Here is a 22,845-nt window from a genome sequence, read left to right on the forward strand (position 1 = left end):
TTATTATATTAAAGTACCCATGTGTGTTGGTTATCTCCTGAAGACTGTTAAATTACCTTGGGTGTCTGAGTTTGCCTAGCTCTACATAGTAGGTTATTTTGTTACTTGGGAAATCATCCTTAGCAAGCTCATAGGATCATATGTTGATTGCATTAAGTTCAATGTACTGAAAATGTCATACAACATTTTATAAGGGAGCCCACCCAGCAACACAGCTTTAGACTTTTGGGAGATTGCATCCTTTTTGTACTGCAATTCAATATTTACTAAATGTTTACTAAACCAATCTTATCTGGGATTCAAGTCCTGCTTCTGTTTACCAATGTTATTTAGAGAACACTTCAGTAAAGTAAAGTTTGTTGTCTGTCCTTCCACCTATGCCAAACCTGAAGCATTTGTTCAGCCATGGACCCCTTGCTTCGCATATATGGCTTTGATGAAGACTAATGTCTGAGTCATGTCAGTTCCGGTGTTATCTGCTGGAAGACCCAGTGACAGAAACACTCATTTGAGTCGCCCTAATTTCAGCAGAATTCATAAAGGGGACACTAGTGAAAGAGACACTTGACTAGTCCCTGTTCTATTTCTATAATACTGTTCTTTCTATCCTAAACATGGGATCGGATTAGGTTTATGTATTTTGTGTGAGTGTATATGTGTGTGTGAGTGTGTGTGTGTGTGTGTGTGTGTGTGTGTGTGAGAGTGTGAGTGTGTGTGTGTGTGTGTCTGTGTGTCTGTGGCCCTCATCTCCTTCCTTACTCAGTCCCGGAAGGCCTATCTGAATTTAGACAGTCTTTTGATGCTATAGCTTGGGGCATGGAAATTGAGTGGCAGTCATGAGCCATTGTCGGGTCTTGGAATTACATCACAGGGCATTGCAAAGAGAAGCATTGATTTCCTCATAAACCAATCTCTGTCTTCATCCTGTGAAAATAGGGGCAAGTCAGAAGAAGCAATGGCCATTTTAGGAGTCTGCCCTACTTTATGTAAGACATGATTTCCTCAATACTTACAAGTTCCTGGATAAATGGCACTGTTTTATGTGAGTTGATGGCACAAATGCAATACCTTGTGGAAGGTATATTTGATCGTTACATGTCTTTCTAAGAGGAGCTCTAGAGTTCCTGAGTTTAAAGGTTCACCAAAAACAGTGAAATTCCTTTTGGGACTAAAATGCAGAGGAAACTAAAAGATGCTCTGAATCTAAACTGCAGCTTTGAAAGATGCCGAATGGAAACTCCAAGAACAGCTGAAGGAATTAAAAGCAGAGCAAGCACATTTGTCTGGCTCTAAAAACAGAAAGGGCTACAGTAGATTTTCCAGCATTTCAAGGTGGAAACTCTGAAAGAAACTCCAGAAGAGGTTCTGGATTTGTATAACCCTATTTCATTAAACTCCATTCCTGATAAGGTATAAGATCAACCCCAGAAGCTGTATTTTCCCTGTCATCGCCACTAAAAGGTTCAAATCAGAGTCCAGATTAATCCCTCTGTGAACTGTCGGCACGTAACCAATCTACCCCATATGATCACTAAAAGGCTCTGCATTTTTATCGCATTCAAACATCGATTTTCTGCATGATATATGGCCAATTTTCAATCATTTCCCCTTCATCTGCATCAAATGCATCTTAGAAGAGTCACCCGCTTGAACTGATGCTAGAGTGCACCTTTTATGACATCTTCCTAGGAAAGGTAATGCAATAGTGACTGTACATGCACTAGGGAGTGTCACAGTCTTTGTGCATGGATTTAAGAAAAATTGCAAGTTATTATAGATTATATACAATCCTATTTGTGGTGATCTTAACAAATCAACATCATCACGGCGCCACCCCTAACTGCACCATTGAAAATGTCAATCCCAAATAAGGTCTGGCACATGTGATCAGATAGATCACTTTATCACTTTCCCCCCTGCAATAATCCAATCCCCACCCATTTACCTTTACGGCAGCACACTTCTGTGTGCGCCGCCGACTTCCTTGTACCCCTGCAGAGGCACTTCCTCCCACTTACATGGGGTGGTGCTGACGCTGCAGGGTCCTTTTTAAAAATATATTTTTTTTCTTTTTCCTGTCCCTCGCTTACCATAAAGGTAAGCGAGGGACACCCCTGCAACCTCCGACTCCCTTTACTGTGACAAAGGAGAGTGGGGGACACCCCTGCAAACTCTGCTCCACCTGGGCACAGTAATGGGAGTCGGCATACTCTGAATGCTGACAGCGCAGTAAGAGCACAGTCAGCATTTTAGAGTCGCAGTTTTTGTATGTTTCCATCTTAAGCAATTGTTAAGAGTCACTATTTCTCCTGACATGCTTATATTATTGAAGACCAGCATAAATGAGCCATTACAAGAACCCCTTAGAAACAATTTCAATAAGTTTACTGACAGGTTATTCTGTGTCGTTATAGAGATCTGCCCCAAGTAGACAGATAAGGCTAAGTACAATGCATGCAAGCAGAATAAGGGAGAGAACATGTCAGTTTACCTTGGAAGATGTGATTTTTTAATTAGTTTTTGGGGATCACCAATGCGCCGTCGACTGCACAATGAGCTCTTATTTCATAATGTGTTTGCAGCTAAAGATTGCTCAGGGAATTAAAGTAGTACTTTTTGGATGGGAACAAAATCATTTAACTGAGGTGTTGCTAGATGAGCAGCATTTTTATGAAAAGGCAGAGAGAGAAAAAGAGACTACGAGGCTACACTGATGGTGTTACAAATCCAGCAGGCCCAGTGTTTGCAAGGAAGGGTGAGGCACCGGTCAGGACCTAACTCCCAGGGAAGATGGAGCCGCCTATTAATAATGAGTCTCTCTTAAAGTAGGACAGGAAGGAATTTAAGATTAACAGACGGTGCACAGGTAAAACAATCACTGTAATTATTGCAAATAATTTGGACATTGGAAGTCTGAATGCACAAATTGACCTGCTCAGAAGACGGTTTGGCCAATGCAACTTCCTCGTTCTTTCTCAAAATCACTTCCACCGTCTCCACCAACCACTGCATTCAACACACAATAGGACAACTAGGGGGACAGTAATATTGTTGCACCACTGATTTTGATTGATCCTTCTGTGCCTTATGTTAACTGGAAAAAACAATCATGTTTGGTTGATGACTGGAGCCTCACGCTCAGGTTTGAGACTATGTGAATTTCCACATGTTGCCGTTTCATGTGAAGTGCTAAATGCAGTGGGTATTAGAAGTCAACTGATACCTCACCTAGTCACATGACCTATGACTGTTGCTGTGGGTCATTTTTCTGAACATTACACTTTTGTATGATTCAATGCCAGTTCATTTATCATGATTGGATCTCATATGTAAAGTGGGTTGCACTACCACTTGATGGTTTTTATTTAAACGTACTAATACATAGGAAACCTCAATTGTGGCTATCCTGCAAGAGACCTCAAACTCAAAAGAGGAACTTTGGAATGGCACTCCCTTTTTCCAATAGTGGTTGTTGGGCAGTGGTTGTTGGGCAGAATCTCTCTGTGGTTGTGCAGGTATGCAATGAAGCTGGGCGAATATTGATTGTGAAACATGTATCCCTTACTCTGAACTCAACCAAACATTTTCTGTATATCCCACAGTACCCCATTTCAAAAGAAGTGCATGAGGGTACAAAACCAGTAACTGAGTCATTGCTTAAGGAAATAATTATTGTGTCTACCTGGACACCTTACGATAATCCTATTTTACCTGTAAAGAAACTTGGAAAAGGAACATACGCATTTCTACAAGACCTCTGTGCTGACAATGCATTGGCCCTCCCCACATGTCTGTCTTTCCTAAGCCCACAACCATTTTATCATGCATTCCAGTCAATGCAACACATTTTACAGTGGTAGATCTATGTTCTGTATTCTTTTCTATACCCAGACACCCTGCCAGTAAATATGTATTTACTTTTACTTGTAAATCCTTTTATTATCAATGTACTCATCTACCACAGGGGGATGCAAAAGGTCTGACTCTCGTTTCTCTGATTTGAAGCAAGTTCTTGATTGACTGATAATTAAAGAGAGGGTCAGTTTTGATTCATTATGCCACTGACCTTTAATTGCCGTCCACCTCATTTGAAGCTACAAAATATATTATCTTGATTTACTGACAGCTCTTACCTTGAAAGAACATAAACACCTTAAAGAAAAGCCTCACTTATGTCAGATTCAAGTCCATTATCTAGGTCAGGATATCTCAGCTGCGGAGAGGCACTTTTCTAAGGATCAAATGAATGCGATTCTGCAAGCACCGAACCCACAAAACAAAAAAGCAAATGAGAAGTTTTATTTTAATAGCTGGTTACCAATTCCAGTGGTTAACAGACTATTCTTCAATTGTAAAACCTCTATGATACCTCACACTTAATTCACCAGCAGAACTCCATCCTTTGTCCCCTGAGGCAGACAGTGCACCTATTAAAACCAGACAAGTACTGTCAAAGCTCTGGCCTTGGATAAAACGAATTACTGGAAAAAGTTCACTCTATACTGTGATGCCAGATTAAATCTTGTTGCTGCCTGTTTACCACCTTGTCTAAATGCATTGGTGGCAACTGCACTGATCGTAGAAAATGCAGACACCTTGGTTCAGGGACATCTGGTTTCTCTAGCAATACCTCATGTTGTTAGCATTGCTTATCAAAGGAAGGGCTCAACACATTTCTTATTATCATTTAACTAAGTACGATGAAAAATTACTGATGTCTTCCACTAATTTCACTTTAGCTCAGTGCTCTATTCTGAACCCAACATGTTTGCTCTTGACACACTATGATGGGTAGGACATAATTGTGTGTTGATAACATCGCTCACTCCTCTTGACTTCCAGAATTGGTTACAAAGTTGTATTACTGTCAAACCCTGAGATGGTTCTGTTCAATTATTGATCTTGTTCACAAATGCTTCTAGTGAAATATATGGCAAGTTATGCAGTTTGCACACAGTTTGTAGTTTTAAAAGCCTGTTAGATGCCTAGTGTTCATTCTGCTCAGGTTGCTTAATGTATTGCCCTCACTCAAGCCTGTGTTATGAGGATAAGTAATTCTCCCATGATTTGCACTGATTCCTGATACACCCATAGCTTTAATCATTACTTTAGCATTTTGTAGACGACTGCCGATACTTCTGTGGGTAATAGACTTTATGTTTCTGCTTTATGTTTATGCTTTACTCAATGTTCTACTTCTGCCTTCTGCACTGGCAACAGTGAAGTACAAGGCACATGATGTAAATGGATGAGTTGTATCTGGAGATGAATAATTAGTTGATAATTCTGCAGGAACTGTGACCCTAGAGACCACATTGGCTACTAAAGATGTACTTACCTGTAATTCGGTAAATCATTCACCGATTGCGACTCTTTTTTTTAGTCTGGCTGTGCTGCAGGATCTAGCACCAGGACAATAAAAATATTATATCATTAAAAATGGAGGAAAAATGGAAAGTTGTACCCTTATTTCATCAGACTGGACTATACCGTGGCTCGTTCTGGCGAAGGTGTGGTGATCACCGTAATTATTACCCATTTTATTCCTACTGTTGCACAGAACTCCTGTAGTACAGCTACCTAAATGTCTTAACTTTTCGCTTGGTTTAGTTGTTGGGCCCATATTTTCTGTGGGGTTGGATGATTACACATGTCGAAACTTCTCATGGACTGTATTATCAATTCAATCACCCTGCAGTTATAGACAATGACAGCGCAGGCATTCCCCTGGGCAGGTGATTAGAGACATTTGTAAGGCTTTAAATATCTCAAAACATTTCCTCTTTGCTTATGCCCCGAATCTCCTGAAGAAGTTGAACACTGCAATGATGAAATTAAGAACAGAATATCCAAAGCCATTAAAGAGGTTGAACATGAGAGAAGGGAAACATGAGATTGCAGAGAACTATTTTGTTCAATGCATTTCTGGATTTCTTTCTACAATTGTGGCACTGGGTTATTATTGTTCATAGTTGGTATCTTGACTTTGGTTTGCAAGTATGGCTATTTCTAAAATACACACCGCTGCTGATTGTACTGCTCATCCATTGGCACATCCATTGGCAATACTCTGTTTCTGTTCTGCATTATTGTTCTTTTTAGTGATAAGTTTGCATTCTGAATATCAACATTTTAAAAGCCTGCAAAAGCAGACATTTATTTTATGTATAGTATATCCTTCACCATGAGCGTTCCTGATTGAATTGAGCTATTTACTGTTTTATAAAAAATATGCCTCTCATATTTCCCGATGCTGTTATTTGTCTTAACTGTTGAAGCTTGTGATACTAATTGTCATTTCTACATGACACCTGGAAATATGCATGCATCTAAAATGTGCCCAATAGTTGAATCTGCTCCCATCCTCGGCATGACATAGATTTCAGATTTCCCATGTTGCTGGTCCTCTTAATTAGGGTGATATCTGGAGTGTTTAAAGATTACTTTCCAGATAGTATTGTCCAAAGCCTTGCTCTAGTCATGACTCACAATTGGATTTTTCAGGTTTGACAAATGTTCCTCCTCCTGCTCAGCTTTATAAGAAACCTGCTGCAATGTGGCTACCGTCTTCTGCCACAGTACGTTTGTGCTACACTAATCGTTATTCTTTGTTTATACACATATTCTCTATCCACCAAAAACAATGTTACAGTAACAAATATTTCTTTGTTCTTTGACAAATGATTTTTAGGTGTTTCTTTTCCTGAATCTGGATATTACAGCTATCATGGAACTTGCAAAAGAAGGTCTGGGAGTCCCTCTGCCGGCACAAACAGCTCTCATATGCATATCAGTCTTTGTCCCACCCAAAGGCAGTCCTGCACAGAAATGCTAAGCAAATCTCCTCTGAACAAGAGTACCAACAGCAAACACAGACACGTGTTTCGGCCTATTCGGGCCTCATCAGTGAGGTGGAGCTGTGTCTCTCTGAGCACAGTGAGCAAGGGGTCTATGTCTGGATTACCCTGGTAACTTAGGGTGTGACCCAAAGTACATCAAAATATGCAAATGAAGGTCTGGGTGCCCCTCTACCAGCACAAACACAGCCAATTGACCTGTTCTTGGGTGGATGGCCCTCGGGAGAGTCTTCTACACTCCTGCTCTAAGCGCAAACGGTAAGCATACCCAGCACGTTTTTGTAGAGGGATATTTACTGTGTGCTCTGTGGAAGACACTGCGTTTCCCACGCACCAGTTCTTCTGTTTATGCAAACATGAGGCCGCCTTCAATTCTACTCTTACAGGCGTTCCAACCCTCCACTTTATAGGCGCTGCAACTATATTGTCTGTTCTAGTGGTTTTGCCACCCATACAAACGTGCATCTAGTGTCCCGTTTGTAACTGCTCGACCCGGGCGGTTTTTGTTCTTCTCTTTTTCACAGTAATCTCTGTGCTGCAGCATTTCGACCGCGCCACATCAGTTTCTCCTGGACTGACCTGTGGCGTTCACAGCTTCTCTCCACCCAGCACTGATTGATACCTTGCTCCAAGGTAATCCTCTCATGATCTCGTCCGTACCCCTGTATACTTTGTCAGTGTGTCTCACACGGGCCACCATTTTTTCACGGGTAGCGCCCCTCTCCCTCTTCTGCCACCCTGCACATGGAACCTATTAGTGTGTCTGCCGCTCTCTAGTCTCTCTCACACATCTATTTCCTTCTTCTTAAATAGCGTATATGGTCACCTCCGTGCCCGTATCCTCTCTTCAGGCAGTCTCTGACACATGGTACATGTACAGTAGTATAATCCATCACACCATCTTTTGATGCCTGCATGCATTTTTGCACACTACTAAACATAATGACCTCTTCTCCCTTTTCTGAAATCTACTTTTCTTCATGTGCTTGCTCCTACAGTTGTTGGATTTCCAGCACAGCAAGCAGAAGTCTCGGCCTTAGCCCTGCCCAGCTGGCCATTTTCACAAGCAGTATAAGAGTCCTTGCACACCGGGATAGCAACCACGCGGCATTCCCCATTCATAGGGTGAGTGTCCCGTGCCCGTTTGTCAACAGTATCAAAAAACCTCGACACTCCTTTGTAATTTTCCTTATAGAGTACTAGTTGTACCAATCATGTTCAATTTTTTTCTGCCCCCTTTAGGGATTACTCACCATACCACATCAATTCTGCCCTGAGGAAGGCTCCGACCACACTAGTCTGTATAGGCCGGCCGAAATGTGTTTCTCCTTGCGCATTGTTCCCCTCCCTTCTGGAAGCACTTTGGGAACAAATCTTCGAAATTTCATACACGTTGGCAGTTAATTATATGGCAAAATAGCCATATGACATAAGTTGATTGTGAATAATTTCACTCTGTCTAAACCAGGGTAATTTTTTACACACCGTGGTTATTTTCAGCCCACAGGTACAATTGCTTTCCTGTTGGGCTTCTGTTCTTTCATTAATTATTTTTCTGCATAATATCCTATTAAATTTCTCTGACGAAATTATAACGTACACATGATGAATGTTATGCTTTATGCTTCTGTTTTTTTTTTTGCTATGTCTTTTAAACCTGTGTAAAAAGCATTCTGAAATTCTTAAAAAATATGTTTTTTGTATAATAAATTTATTTTCATGTACTCCTAGGATTTTCCTTTGGATTTGTTGTTCCTGTGACTTTCTTTGAAAGCACACACCTTATAATAATATGGAGATTTAACCGAAATTATTGACAGAATTTAGGGCTGTCATCGGTGTGGGTTCCTTTCTTAGGTTCTTTGTTTTGAATGTTTGTCCCACCCAAAGGCAGTCCAGCACCGAAATGCTATTCAAGTCTCCTCTGAACAAGAGTACTAACAGCAAACACAGACACGTGTTTCCGCCTATTCGGGCCTCATCAGTGAGGTGGAGCTGTGTCTCTCTGAGCACAGTGAGCAAGGGGTCTATGTCTGGATTACCCTGGTAATTTAGAGTGAGACCGCAAGTACATCAAAATATGCAAATGAAGGTCTGGGAGCCCCTCTACCAGCACAAACACAGCCAATTGACCTGTTCTTGGGTGGATGGCCCTCGGGAGAGTGGGAACCATGCTTTAGCTCACTGCCCTTTTCACAGAGGAGAAATTTTGTATGCATATCAGTCTTTGTCCCATCAAAAGGCAATCCAGCACCGAAATGCTATGCAAATCTCCTCTGAACAAGAGTACCATCAACAACCCCAGGCGCGTGTTTCAGCCTAGTCGGGCCTTATCAGTGAGGTGGAGCTGTCCCTCTCTGAGCACAGTGAGCAAGGGGTCCATGTCTGGATTACGCTGGTAATTTAGGCTGAGACCCCCAGTACCTCAAAATATAAACAAACAAATAAAATATGCAAAAGAAAGTCTGGGAGTCCCTCTACCAGCACAAACACAGCCTATTGTCCTGTTCTTGGGTGGATGGACCCTGGGAGAGTCTCAACCACGCTTTAGCTCACTGCGCTTTTCACAGAGGAGAAATTTCTGTATGTATATCTCTCTTTGTCCCAGCCAAAGGCAGTCCAGCACCGAAATGCTATGCAAATCTCCTCAACAAGAGTACCTCAGCAACCCCAGACACGTGTTTCATCCTAGCCGGGTCTTATCAGTGAGGTGGAGCTGTGCTTCTCTGAGCACAGTGAGCAAGGCGTCCATGTCCGGATTACGTTGGTAATTTAGGGTGAGACCCAAGTACCTCAAAATTTAAACAAACAAATAAAATATGCAAAAGAAGGTCTGGGAGTCCCTCTACCTGCACAAGCACAGCCTATTGACCTGTACTTGGGTGGATGGCCCCTGGGAGAGTCTCAACCACGCTTTAGCTCACTGCACTTTTCACAGAGGAGAAATGCCCATATGCATATCAGTCTTTGTCCCACCCAAATGCAGTCCAGCACCGAGATGCTAGGCAAATCGCCTCTGAACAAGAGTACCAACAGCAACTGCAGACACATGTTTTGGCCTAGTCGGGCCACTTCAGTGAGGTGGAGCTGTGCTGTGCACAGTGAGCAAGAGGTCCACATCTGGATTACCCTGATAACTTAGGCAGACCCAAAGTACCTCGAAATATGCAAAAGAAGGTGTGGCTGCAGATTCTCCTGGGGGCACCTTCCAATAAATTAAGTGGTTAATTAAGCCGTGTTTGGTCTAGCAGAGGGGCAACCGTAACTCTTTTACCATGGGACTTTATTTATCTGTGGAATCTCAGACTATAATTGGCTATCTAAGGATTTGGTTGGAAGCTGTTATATGGGATATATGTTGCCTGTCTTTAAGCAGTCTGCCAGACTACAATATCCTCCTAGAGATATGAGAGCATTTGGTTGGTAGGCCATTGCTGAAGGCATGGCATACTTCATCCAAGGAGTGGGTATTAAACTCACTCAAGACAGCATTCTTAAAGTGTCCCTGCTTATAAAGAAAGTGCCAAATGACGCCTCAGTATCTAGCTCATTAAAAACCCATGAGGAAGTGGCTCTGCATGCCATAGTGCTGCAAAATGGAATGGCCAAAGATATTACTGCCCTCAAAAGAGGTGTCTGTGACCTAGTGAAGGTCAGAGTGTGGTACATGTGTCCCAAATAATGAAGACAAACTTACTGACATTATTATTCATATTAGAAAATATGTGGCTATATTACACAGAAATAAAACATATAAAGGAGTGGATTTGGGCCGGAATGTTGATGGGAAATGTAATTGGTATTACAAAATGATGCCGTACATATTGTTGAAGACGCCCCCAGACACAAATTATCTCATTCCATAGAAGGAGCCCGCATTGGCTCCCACTGGAAGCTCAAATCCACTTCTATGACAATTGTCCACAAATGTGTCTATATCCAGACCCTGGGCTATTTGAAATACTGTGTCAAGGTTCATCACTCAGCAAGAACCACCAGATCTAGTAATGGTGTTTGCCTATCTATTCCCAGGAGTAAACGAGCCAGAGGCATGGGCAGGCCCTTTGTCGTACAAGCCACTACTCTATGGAACAGACTTCCTAAAGACCTGCATGCAGATAACAATTTGTTGAAATTCAGGAAAGGGCTGAAAACTATCATTTTCGAGTAATAAACAATCCGACTAGATGACCGTCCCCCCTGCTTTCTTTATTTCTGTCTTACTTCTCTTTTCTGCGCCCTGATGCTTGCGGGCTCTGGCGCATTACACAAATAAATTGCAAGGGAATTTAAATGTCAACAAGAAGAGTATGCTGATTCAGGAAATACTAGGCCCATGTATTGAGCACTAGACCCAAAGTAGTTAAGAAAAACAATCCATTTTGAATGATATGCTTGTAGTCAGGCTATAGCGACAAAACCTGGCAATTAAATATGTGTTTGCTTGCAGCTGCATTCATATGATTACTTAGGATCTTTCTTACACTGTGAAAGGTGTATTCATGTTTCACAAACAAAAGTTACGTCAAACAAATGCTGTTAGAGAGGGTAACATCTTAATTATATCAAGGATACCCATCTGTGTTGTTGATCTCCTGAATAATAGAAAATGATCCTGGGTGTCCTAGTTTGCCTAGCTCCACATTAAACACTATTGTGTTAATTGGGCACAATGAAGCTCTCCTTAGTGAGGTCTTACAATCTGCAGTTTTTGCATTGAGGTTAATGTGCTAAAAATGTTTTAACATCCTGTTATTAAGGAGTCAGGGTAGCACAGTTGTGGGGGGATTGCATGCTTTATGCTGTATGCTGAACCAGCCTCACTGAGATTCAGGTTTCTGTGATGTTTTCCATTAAAATTGTAATGATTTTTTTTACATGTTTTATAGGTGGGTCCTTCTGAAAGATTGTCATCAATTCTCTCACCAGCTACTCAATTTCGGACTTGCCCGTGTTATCATGTGCGTGGCTTTTTGTACAGGCTCTTTTTGAAACGGTAGATCATTGGAAGTACCTGACTCAATGACACAGATATGTGTGGATTCCCCCAAGGGCCCTAGCAAAAGGCAAGCATTGCCCATGAACTGGCCACTGAGTCAGGGTTACTGTGACTGTAGCTGTAGTCACTCACAGTACTGCTTTGGTTACAGAGCCGGTCAAACATATGAATTAATTAATTCATCTTTTATTACGCGCTTAACACCAAAGACCAGTTTCTAAGTGTGGTAATATGATTCAAACTTGTGCTGCTCTGCGTTGTCTTGCTTCCAAGACAAACGCTTTGCCCCTGAGCTATCCTGCTGGCCTATGAAATGCTATGCAATGGTGAAGCTGATTCGCCCGCCTAGTTCATCGTTACCGTCCTTCCAGTTGGAGATATATTGCCATTTTAAATAAAGTTAAGTCGATAGGTTTCTATATGGACCCATTACTTTACTGCTCGTAACCAGATCTTGAACTCTATCTCTTACCATTTAAGACTCTTTAAGCTGATCCGGCCGTTTCAATCACCACCCCATTGTCTATGATTGCACGTCCAATAATCTAGTCGAAGATGGACTACTCCAATTCATTATATGTTGATTCAACTAAAGCTCTTTGCACTGCCAGAATTGCTTTGAATATTCCTTTTTTGGCACAAATTACCCCAATGAGAATAACTCTTAAAATACTTTAGTTAATACATGTTTGTATGCAGGGCTCCTACCTACTTTGTTAAGAAATTGGCTTTATACTCCAGTATATGCCACTCTCCATAAATTATGTGACAGGTTCTCCCCGGAAACAGAGTACATTTGGCAGCGGCTGGAACTTTTGCCATCCAAGGTGCTAGCATGTGTTACTCCTTATCCTTCTGGCTTAGGCTTGAGTCTGAGAATGTTTAATTTCATAAACTACACAAAATGTTGCTTTTCCAGCATTATCTCTCTAGTTAAACTGACTCTATGATAACAATTTTCACCAATTTCCATTCCAGTTATTAGCACTTGCAATTTGAGCGCTTTACAGCAATCAATGTCAATCAATCAATGATGATTTCCAGTGGGTCGGTACAGCTGGTGGTGAGGAGATTGTGTTGCACCTGCAACACTCAAAGCATTCTTGACGGTGTGGAATGGTTGAAATTGAAGCAGAATTTGTGTGTCAGAGCAATCATACCAGAGACAGGGGAAACATTGCTGACAAAATATGTTTTGTTGTTTGATTGAGAACTGGTGAAGACATCTACCAACTTATATTTTGGCATAAGCAGACATGGAACTGCTTTTTTGTTTGTATAGACTGTCCTGAAGACAGTCCTAAGAATTGTGGGCAAGATTGGTGCCTGTAGGTGACCAAAACATATGTAGACATATGCCATAAAAATTCTGCATGGCTTTAATAGAAGGCATACTGTAAAAGAGATTGTGGGGCCAAAGATAATATTGAAAATAACTGAAGAAGAAAAGGAACTACAGTATATATTGTATATATTGTTTATATATGCTAGAATATGTGGAAAACATTGGAGTGTGTGAAGGAATGGGTGTGTATGCAAGGTGGCAGTGAGAGATGTGGTTAATATGTGGTCTATACAGTATCTTTGGTATTTTAATTAAATGCGTATACAATTTGTTCTGAACAAGAATAAATAAGATACTTTTTTTGCTAAATCTGAAGATATGAAGCTTTTTTGTTAGTAGAATTAATCCAACCTCACTGCCTCCGATCCTATTTTTTTATTATACTCATATTGTTTACCTAAAAGGATCAGGGGATGTACATGTATCCCTTTTTTGGTTTTTCTATATAAGTATAGCCCACGGCTGAAAAGGAAATAGAGGAAATTCCCTGAGTGCTACTGGTGACACATAGTGCTGAATGGAGCTTGTGAATGTAGTTTCCTTTTTGGACGAGTTCTACAAAAAATTGTTAGACACATCAGCATTATTTGCAGGTAATAAACCCACGGAACCAACTCTAGAGGTGGGAGAAAAAGAGAAGAATATAATAATCCCAAAAAAGAAGAAATTAATTAGGACACAATTGCATGGGAGCTTTATGCTCGAATATTTGAAGGGAGGGATTAACCCGGAGGGCCTCCAGGTAAAGAATATACAGCAGCTTTTCACTGGTAATGTAAAGTTCCAAAAAAACATTTGTGGTGTTGGGAACAAATATTCAAGGGATTGGATAATTTTGATCATAGAAACTGCAGAAGAAGAAGCAAAGGCCCAGAGTGAACAGATCAATATCCTAGAGAGGGAGTTTGCAACCAGCACCACAGTTAAAGATGCAAAAGAACAACTAGAAAAAATTGAAGTAGATCTAAAAAAGTTCTGTGATCTCAATTTGGACCGGAAAATCAGCAAATTGCAAAAAAATCTTAGCAACTACAAGGAAGAACGCACTTACCCATATCTTACGGAGGGTTTCTATACAGAGACCATGATTGGTCCCCAAAATCGGAGACAAAATAGGTTTGTGACATTTCCGAACTCCTCAGGTTCATGGAGCAATTCGGACCAATCTGTGACACAACTCAGCAATAAGAGAGGCCAAGGCCAACAACAGTTTTATTCCTGTGGAGGTCAAGGTCCACAACAGTTTTTTCCCAGAAGGCATCAACAGTGTCGTCCAAGAAACCAGCGACAGCAGTTTGGGCACGGAATGTGAACGCGCCAGTGGTAATCGAACCAGTGAAAGTTGGCAACATCCCCATTTTCAACTTGTCTGAATATCCACTGACGGACATGGAATGCAAAGTTCTATCACGTGGATTGTCATTCGTACCAGTCACCAAATTAACCCTTTTCAGTGTGAAATGGAGGTACAACGCTTCTTCCGGAATATCAGACTCAGACATTTCTTTGAGGTATATCTACCTATGCAGAAATCAGGTGCTGAATCCAATAAAGATCAGGAAGATATGCCGAATGTGACGGGTTTAAAGAACAAATCTCGTTTTTATCCTCCACCACATACTTGTCCCCCAGAAATTCTGGTATTTGAGAAGACTGTGACTAAACAGGCGCACAAGGCTCTCAGAATGAAGAACTTTCACAGGGACAATTTAAGTAAAGAAGAACGTGAAAGTCTCAAAAACCTATGCAACAATGTGGACATCACAATAAAATCCGCCGATAAGGGCCGGGGTATTGTTGTTGGATACTGTGAAATATGAAAAGGAATGTTTAAGACTCTTGGCAGATACAAACGCATATAAGAAGCTTGATTGAGATCCAACATCTAGATTACGTGAGGAAATTGGTAGTTTAATGAGACATGCTAAGGAAGAAAACTGGCTGAGTAAGGAAGAAGGAACTTTCAAGGGTGCATACAAATCCTGATACACCTCCAGGCCAGCCGATAGTATCGGCTATCGACTCCCTGCTGGAACCACTTTCCATCTACAGTGAATTCTTCTTGAAACCATTTTTCCTAACTATGCCGAGCTACGTAAAAGACACCACTGACATGATTAATCTGCTGAAAACAGTAACCATCAAATAAGGAGATATATTAGTGACCATGGATGTGGAATCACTTTATACATCTATCCCACAATCAGAATGCATAGCGGTGCTGTGTATGTATCTTGATCACAGACCGGAACCAAGATCACCACCGATGGGCTTTATCCTGGAGTGTACACGTATAGCCATGTGCGAGAACTTTTTCCTGTTTAAAGAACAGATGTATAAACAACTTAAGGGCATCAGTATGGGTGCTACCTTTGCACCTGACATAGCAAATTTGTACATGGCAAATTTTGACGATCTATACATCTCTGGAGCACTTAAACAACCAGGTTTTGCAGCCAGTCTAATATTGTGGAAATTATATATAGACGACGTGTTCCTAATTTGGAGGGCACCACCAATTCACTAACATGCTTTGTAAGATGGGTGAACAGTTGTGACACCAAAATTAAGTTCACGATGAAGTGTAGTGATGCAAAAATCAGTTTTCTGGATATATTGATCCTGAAATCAGGTAACAAATTGGAAACAACTTTATTCTGGAAAACCACTGATAAGAATTCATTATTGCATTACCAGAGTTTCCACCCTGAGGTCCTCAAACAGTATTTGCCATATGGGCATATCCTTCGGATTCGAAGGAATTGTACCAATAAAGAAGCCTATTTGGAACATGCCAGTGTCACAGACTGAGGATACCCGAGGTGGCTGGTTAAACAAAACATGAAATGGGCACTCAATACACACAGATATGTGTGTCTTTCAAAAAGGGAGAAAACAAGGAAAGATCAGTTTATTTGCATCTCGGCTTTCTCGCTCATTAGTAATGCCATAAAAAAGAGCATCACACAAAATTGGCATTTAGTGAAACACCCGGGCAGTCTTAAAAAAAAGCCACTTTTTGCTGTTAAAAGGAATTGCAACCTTAGACAAAATCTGGTTCACATGTACCTGGAGAAAAGAAATGATGAACAAATAGTGTAAAATCAGTGGGGGCTTCCACCTGTGATAGGGCACCATAAGTGTGGGCATTGTGCTGCATGCCCATACACGGAGAAATGTCACACTTTCGAACATGGGAGAGTTAAGTCAACTCTAAAAGGCCATACAAAATGCCTCACCAAGAATGCAGTCTATATCATCCTATGCCTGTGTAATCAGATCTATGTAGGTAAGACAATGAGAGAAATGCGCATGAGGATCTCAGAGCACAGGACCTGTGTAAGAAATAAAGTGAAGGATAAACCATTAGTTGACCATTTTGTGAGGGCAAAACACACAGGAAATTAAATGAGATGGTTTGTATTACAGACCCTAAAGGCTCCACCATGCGGAGGAGATGTGAGTAGTCTACTGCACAAATTAGACTACTGGACTACTAGACTCGCTGGACTCAGTGAAGACTGGCATGAACATTGCCGTTGAATGGAATAGATTGTTTTAATATAGCCAGAATGTGTATGCTATCCTCTAAAGTGTATGGATAGAGACCTGTGGAGTTCACCCTATAGGAAGAAATTATCATATTTGTTCCAGATGCTAGCTAGTATTCTATCTTCTACAATACAAGGTGGTTTGACTATGATATCCCTGTGGGCAGCAATGACCACACCAGCACCTGTAGAAATAGGATATACGTTTGCAGAAACATTTCTACAAGTAAGGAATCACCATATTCGATGTGGAAGCCAACACGGTATTAGACGTAAGGGTTCCGGTAATTATGCAACTTGAACCTGAGAAGACACTAAGGTTCCTTTAAGAACAGTAATTGTAGTCGATTTTGTATTTAGCAACACAAGGAATATAAACCTATTAGAAAAGGGGTTGTCTGCCCTGAATAGCACGTACATCATCTGTTGTGCTATTTGGACTTGTGGTTAACATCTTGTAACCACTTATCATTAAAATGAATGGGATTTAGCCCAAATTTTCCCGTGGGAGCCTCATGTGACCCGCAGCATTTGGTCAGGCAGCAGTCCCCTTTCTATGACTGGTGAAGTTGTTTGCGGACGTGAGTCCATCGTCCATTTCCGTGAATGTGCTATTTCTGGATTTGCTATCTATTAGAAAAGGGGTTGTCTGCCCTGAATAGCACATACATCATCTGTTGTGCTATTTGGACTTGTGGTTAACATCTTGTAACCTCCTATCATTAATATGAATGGGAATTAGCCCAACTTGTTCCCGTGGGAGCCTCATGTGACCTGCAGCATTTGGTCAGGCAGCAGTTCCCTTTCTATGACTGGTGAAGTTGTTTGAGGACGTGAGTCCATCGTCCATTTCCGTGAATTTGCTATTTTGGGATTTGCTATTTCTGGACGAGCTGGAAACACAGCGATTTTTTGAACGCGATTCACAGGACTCGCTACGAGGAGAGACGAACAGAGACATGGCACGCTAATGGTAAGAAATCGCCTGGCAGTACCGTCATCATGTGAAAAATCAAATGTTCTCATAATGGGTTACACTTTGTGACGTGCATCAGAAGTGACAGAGAATATTGCGACATAGTAGATCTGTCAGTATGAGGAAGAGAGTGCAGAGGACCAAAATGCTCTAGAAATAATAATAAAAATTCTGTAGCGGGGCCATACAACAGGGGCTTGTGAGCTGCTAATAGCATGTACTAAATGATAGCCATACTGATGAATATACACAAAAGAATGGGAAATGAAATGCATGTAGCAGCGTTGAGCTACATTTATGGTCACTTGTAAACCAGGATGGTTGGAAGTGTTAAGTTTGTAATGCTGGTGTTCTCTATGACATAGATGCAGTGACGAGTGTACAGCATCGGAAGGTTGTGTACTGAGCCGGGTACAAGATACTATGGTCCAATAGGGGTGAGTGCGTGTGTCCTTGATGTTGTTATATGTACATGATTACTGAATAATTGGGAATCAAACCCCAGGACACCACTCTAACATGAGGCATTGATTTGTAGATCTATATGCAGCTGAATAGAGCTACATTCGCTCTGGACTGTTCGATTTGAAAAAATACTGAGTCAGCTTGCAGCATTTTGTGGAAGTAAGTGACTGGGTTTACTCCGTGGCTAGGAGGGGTTGGATCAGATGTGGCAACCTTGACTAGGATACGGAATGTTAACTCTGGGCCTATGGTTTTTTGGTTATCATTGATCTATCCTATTTGAAAGGATGCAGAAGGTTCTAAGACCATGACAGGGTCCGTGAGAGCCAGAAGGGATTGCTTTTCCCAATACTTACAGGAGCCTCCATCAGAAAAAATTGGAGGTTAGTGTGAGTCAACAAAATGGAGTCATCCTGGGTTGTGTTGCATAAATTAAATATGCCGTGATAAAGAAACGAGGTTGGATTTTAACATGTGAGTTTGTTTTGTTGTTTTTAGGAGATTGAGAACTGTAGAACTGGTGACGACATCTACCACCTTATATTTTGGCATAAGCAGACATGGAACTGCTTTTTTGTTTGTATAGACTGTCCTGAAAAAGGTCCTAAGAATTGTGAGCAAGATTGGTGCCTATAGGGGACTGAAACATATGTACGCAACTACCATCTGGACCAGTGACCCAGTGTACGGGTGAAGTGGAACTGTTGTGTTATGATGGCTATCGGGAACGCATAATTTTTGACCTGATCAAGGCACCTCAATTCCAGCTCATATTAGGCATGCCCTGGTTATAGTGTCACAATCCGGTCATCATTTGGCGGATGCACATGTTCACCTTCTCCGCTGAATGTTTACAGACCTGCTACTCGCTCACACCCAGTGCCATCCCATCAACTACAGACATGCAACACTACAGCCACAGTGCAATGATCGGTATCATCGGGCAGTTGCCTCCCGAATATGAAGCATATCAGGATAGTTTTCAGAAAGAACAAGCCAATCCCTGCCACCAAATCAGCCTTATGATTCTCAAATAGATCTGATTTCAGGTTCCCAAGCACCATGCAGTGGTATATATGCACTTACGGAAAAAGAAAATCAACACTTACACAGTTACCTTGATCAGTACTTGGCTAACAGGTTCATTCGGCCTTACAAGTCTCCTGCTTCCTCGGCTCTCTTTTATGTCCCTAAAAAGGAGGGGGACCTTAGAACTTGCATCGACTCTAGATGGCTTAATGAAATCATGATCAAGAATAGGTACCCTGTGGCGCTGATCCCGGTATTGCTGGACCAAGTGAAAGGTTCCAAGATCACCACCAAGCTTAACCTCAGGGGGCACTTGGTACGCGTAAAAGCAGGCAACGAGTGGAAGATGACCTTCTGTACCACGTTTGGGCTGTTCGAATAAACCATTATGCCCTCCAATTTATGCAACGCGCCGGCAGCCTTTCAATTCTTTATGAATGACGTCCTCTGGGAGTTGCTGGATATTTGTGCTATGGTAGATAGCGATGATGTTCTGACCTATTCATCGACACGGGAAGAGCATGTACAGCATGTCAAGTCGGTTCTAGAAAAACTACTACAACATCGGCTATACGCCAAATTAGAGAAGTGCACCTTCCATATAGGTGAGGTGGAGTTTCTGGGATTTAGCTTGACCCTGCAAGGTATTCAAAAGGATAAACGCCTGGTGGAAGCAATACTTCAGTGGCCATCATCTACCTCAGTGAAGGCAGTCCAGAGTTTCCTGGGGTTCACCAATTGTTATCAGCGGTTCATCTCTGATTTTTCAAATTTAGCCCATCCTATCACTTTGTTAATTTGGAAGAACAAAACCTCTACCTGGACTATTGAAGCCGAGCAGGCCTTCACTCAGCTCAAACACCAGTTTACCACTGTACTGGTACTAAGGCATCTGGATCCAGATCTCCCGTATCTAGTAGAGACTGATGCATCTAGCGTTGCAATGGGGGCTGTCCTGTCCCAACGGAACCCTAAGACCAATCAGTTGCACCCTGTGGCATTTTGGTCCAAGCATTTTTCACCCTTGCTGATTTTAACTATGCAGTGACCGATAAGGAGTTACTCGCCATTAAAGCAGCCTTCAAAGAATGGTGGCACTATGCGCTTGGGGTGCGCCACACCCTTACAGTACTCACGACCACCGTAATCTACAATACCAACAAACCGCTAAGGCGCAGTCCCCTCGCCAATTGAAATGGGCACAGTTCTTTACCGATTATGACTTCACAGTAACATATCGTCCTGGAGTTTGGAACGGGAAGGTGGATGCCCTCTCCCGTATGGGTTGGGATGCAGAAGGAGAGGATGTATATGCAATTCCCACATCTGTTGCCATAATCCATCAAGACAAGTCACTGGGGGTACTGAGTACGTGCCCACCTTCGGAAAACTCTTTGTGGAAAGCAATCAGATGTGCCATCACACCCGACCAGTTACAGCTTTGGGTTTTTCAGAACCCAGTGCGAACAGCAGACGCTGGGCTCCCATATCACCAGAAGAGTTTATATCTGCCAACCCTAGCTATACAAAACAAGGTACTCCACGCCTATCATGATACACTCACGGCAGGGCATCCTGGAACCACAAAAACCATGGCCAAGTTTAGACAACATTTCTGGTGGTCTACATGGCGAAAGGATACCATACAATATGTTGAAACTTGTGACATCTGTGCAAGAACCAAACCTTTAAAAAGCAAGCCACAAGGCTTACTTCGTCCACTATCCATTCCGCCTGCCCTTTGGCACACCATACCATTAGTCTTTATTACATAATTCCCTCCATGTAAAGGGTGCAACACTATACTTGTGGTTGTTGATCTTTTGACTAAGATGGCACACTTCATCGCACTGAAAGGGTTACCAAATGAAGGAACACTGGCACAAGTATTTCTGGCTAACATAGTCAAACTACACGTTACATGTTCATTCAGTCAGACAAAAGTTGGGTTGACCTCTTGCGGGCAGCAGAAAATGCTTATAATACTTCTGTCCATAGTTCCAACGGGTTTTCCCCTTTCTTTTTCTTGCATGAAAGACACCCACACACTACTGCTTTTGACCCACCAGCACCCTTAGAGAAGCCAGCTATAGCTTCCCTACACATGAGTGTTGAAGTAACCCTGGCAAAGGCCACCAAGAACCTCTGTGACTCAAAATCAACCCACAAACACTTAGCAGATAAACGGAGGGTAGAAGCACCTGCTTATCAGGTAGGGTATAGGGTATGGCTTGCTACAAAGCACATTCATTTGAAAGGCAGAAGGTGATTCCATCCAAAATACGTGGGCCCATAACCCATTGTTTCCATTGTCAATCATGTTGCAGCAAGATTAGAATTGCCACCCACCTTACATAGTCACCCAGTCTTCCATGAATCATTGTTAAAGCTGGTGCAACCCGGTACTCGAGCTCCACAACCAGACCATCTCCGGTAGAGGCACAGGTAGAAGAACTTGAACATGAAGTCAGAGATATTCTAGATTCCAAAATCATACAGAGAAAATTTTATTACCTTGTCAACTGGAAAGGATATGGCGTGTTAGATAGAACCTGGGAACCAGCAAGCAACATACATGCACCATGCTTGTTAGCAAGCTACCATTGTAACTACCCACACCGACCAGGACCAGGGATAGCCATCCTTGGTGGGGGCATTGGAGGGGTGTGCTGTCATGACCCCTGACAGAAGGCCAGGCTTCCATTCATACTCACACCAGAGACATTTCGGCAACACTGGCCAACAATGGATAATAAGGATAGCTGGTTGGCAGAAGCACCTATCAGTACACAGTGAGTGTCCCTGCCAAGATGGCCGCCAAGTTAGGACTCTGCCTGGAAACCAAGATGACCCCTGGCAGCTCATACTTCTGGTATCCATGGTGGTCTAGTGGCCAGGTGCAGCCCAGGGCTATAAAAACCCCACCATGGGCCACACCCAATTCTTAGCGTTCCTTCCAGCAAGATTGCAAGTGGTGTAGTGGTTGCCCTGCTTGTGACTTCACGTGCCAGAGGACTTGCATTCAGCTTAGCTGCTCCCAGCTCAGCAGCGGTGCGCTGCTCTCCCGAACACCAGCTGATCTCAATACATACCCGGAACGAGCGCTTCCTGAAGTCACGATCAGCAACTTATACTTACACGCATCGGAGTGGAACACCTACACGCAGCGACCCTCTGCACCTACAACAAAGAGACCAGCAGTAAATCTGACCGCCAAATCCACATCCCCGGATCCCTGACAAGCTCTGCTTACCTGGAATTTGTGTCCCGCTCCTGCACAGCTGACAGCTGATTTCTGCATTGTGGCCGCTGAAAGAGAAGGATCTGAGTACTGCAATTCTTAACGCACGCATTGCGCTACTTCAGAACAGCATAAACATTCTATGAACTTTCCAAGACAGTGAGGACATTGAAGAGCTCTGTCTTTTCGCTGAGCAGCGCAGTGAAAGATATTTAGTTGGAACTTACGGGAGCATCTTATGCGCCGCAGCAGGACTGGGCCATAGCTATCCAGTGAAGTAACTGGACCAGATGTCATCCTGATCAGTGCGAGTTCATCTGCAAATATTGAAGGTGAGCCTTGGTCTTCCCCTGGTACTCAACCTAAGAGGTAGTGGGAGGGT

This window comes from Ambystoma mexicanum, chromosome 6q, assembly GCF_040938575.1.
Source record: "Ambystoma mexicanum isolate Mex_15411 chromosome 6q, UKY_AmexF1_1, whole genome shotgun sequence".
NCBI lineage: Eukaryota > Metazoa > Chordata > Amphibia > Caudata > Ambystomatidae > Ambystoma > Ambystoma mexicanum.